The 2080-nt window shown below is 33.5% G+C and overlaps 1 non-coding gene across 1 annotated transcript; it reads right to left on the bottom strand.

Annotated features, from left to right (window-relative positions):
• Positions 1–1633: 1633 nt before the first annotated feature.
• On the bottom strand, positions 1634–1740 carry LOC139878913 (small nucleolar RNA R71). Its single transcript, XR_011769775.1, has one exon. It is a non-coding gene; the product is annotated as a small nucleolar RNA R71 (small nucleolar RNA).
• Between the last annotated feature and the right edge of the window lie 340 nt (positions 1741–2080).

Raw genomic sequence — 2080 nt, 5'->3', positions numbered from 1 at the left:
TCCATGCGATCGCATGAGAGTGAAGGCATAAACCCATGCGACCGCATGGCTTGATCTGACACGCATGCCCTGATCCTCGTACAGCATTAATTACGGAGTATTATTAATTATTATTATTATTAAACCTAATTAGGGTTAATTATTTTATTATTTAGTTTAGTTTTTAATTAATTTGTAATTTAAGTGTTAATTAGTTTTATTAATATATAAAATTAATACTTTTATAAAATAATAATATAAAAATAATATTTTTATAAAAATAAGTAATTTTATCATTTTTTGTCTCTTTTTATAAATTGTTTATTTTAATATTTTTATTTGTAATTTGTATTTTTGTCGTTCGTAATTAGTTTTTGCCGTAGTCATTTTATATTTCTAGATTTTTAGGCTTTGCCGTAAAATCCCTTAAGTGCTTTTTCTTTAGATTAAGACTTAGGCGCTTTAGAATTTTACGACGTCACTTATCGCTCTAGTTTTAAATAGATTTTAGTGCCTAATTAAGTTATTGCCGTTTTGGATATAGAATTCCTTTTAAGCTTTAATTCCTTTAGACGTAATTTTTAGTTTTTAGACTTTTAAGTTTCAACGCCTTACTTTCTTATTATTATTTTTCGACCTTTTATTTTTCGACGCGCTCTTTTTCTTTCTCATTTCTATGCTCTAGTTTTTAGGACATAGAATTTTGTTTATTTTCTTTAAATTTCGACGAAAAAAATTATTTTAAGGGGTTAAATTGATAGACATTCAAAATTTTCTACTTCGTAGTAATAGTTGGATTTGTTAGTGGCTGAGTTGTGGATTTTCCGACTTAAAGGATCCTGGCTCCCTGCTGTATCTTTTGGCTATTCGAAACGTGGGCAAAAGCAGAAAAGTCTATTAATTTGATAACTTATATAATTTTTATTTTTATAACTAATAGGATATTCAGTGAATGCACCGAGCAAAACGTTCACCACCTTTCATACGTTCACCTCCTGTAACTCGATCAAGACATCTAGCCAATATTGTCGCCGTTGATTTTTCTTTAGAATCGTCATCAAGTCGACCAAGTACTCCGATTCAAATTTTCGATAATCCATTTTTTGAACCCGACCTCACAATTGAGAACCCGGAGAATATTCAAGCACAATTCAGAGATCCTGAACCACTAATCATTCCTCCTAAACCACAAATCATTCAACCAGAGATTGTAGAGGAAGAAACCATTAAATCAGAATCCTCGAGTGATTCAGATTCAACAAATTCAATCATGGAAAATCAGGAACCTCTAAGTATGGAAGATCGAATGAGAGCTAAACGCACTGGCCAAGGTCACGCAATTACTCTACCAGACATTAATGCGCCAGATTACGAAATCAAAGGACAAATCTTACACATGGTAACTAATCAATGCCAATTTAGTGGTACGCCGAAGGAAGATCCAAACGAACATCTTCGTACCTTTAATAGGATATGTACTCTATTCAAGATCAGAGAAGTTGAAGATGAACAGATCTATCTCATGTTATTTTCCTGGACTTTAAAGGAAGAAGCCAAAGATTGGTTAGAATCGTTACCTGAAGGAGCGATTGATACATGGGATGTTTTAGTTGAGAAATTTCTTAAAAGATTCTTTCCGGCATCTAAAGCCGTGAGACTTCAAGGAGAAATTTTTATGTTCACACAAAATCCAAATGAAACTTTATATGAAGCGTGGACAAGATTTGGAAAGTTGTTGAGAGGATGTCCTCAACATGGTTTAGACACTTATCAAATAGTACAAATATTCTACCAAGGATGCGACATTACTACACGAAAAGACATCGACATAGCAGCTGGTGGTTCTATTATGAAGAAAACCGCAACTGAAGCTTACAAAATTATTGATAACATAGCCTCCCACTCACATGAGTGGCATAAAGAAAAAGACATCGTTAGATCATCTAAAGCGGCTAGAGCCGTTTCTAGCCATGGCTTTGATTCCATTTTCGCAAAGTTAGATGCTTTCGAGAGACGAATGGAAAAGATGACTAAGGATATTCACGCAATACGAATTAGTTGTGAGCAGTGTGGAGGACCACATTTGACAAAAGATTGTCTC

The sequence above is a fragment of the Rutidosis leptorrhynchoides genome, chromosome 11, assembly GCF_046630445.1.
Source record: "Rutidosis leptorrhynchoides isolate AG116_Rl617_1_P2 chromosome 11, CSIRO_AGI_Rlap_v1, whole genome shotgun sequence".
NCBI classification, from domain to species: domain Eukaryota; kingdom Viridiplantae; phylum Streptophyta; class Magnoliopsida; order Asterales; family Asteraceae; genus Rutidosis; species Rutidosis leptorrhynchoides.
This window is presented reverse-complemented; position numbering and strand designations above follow the sequence as displayed.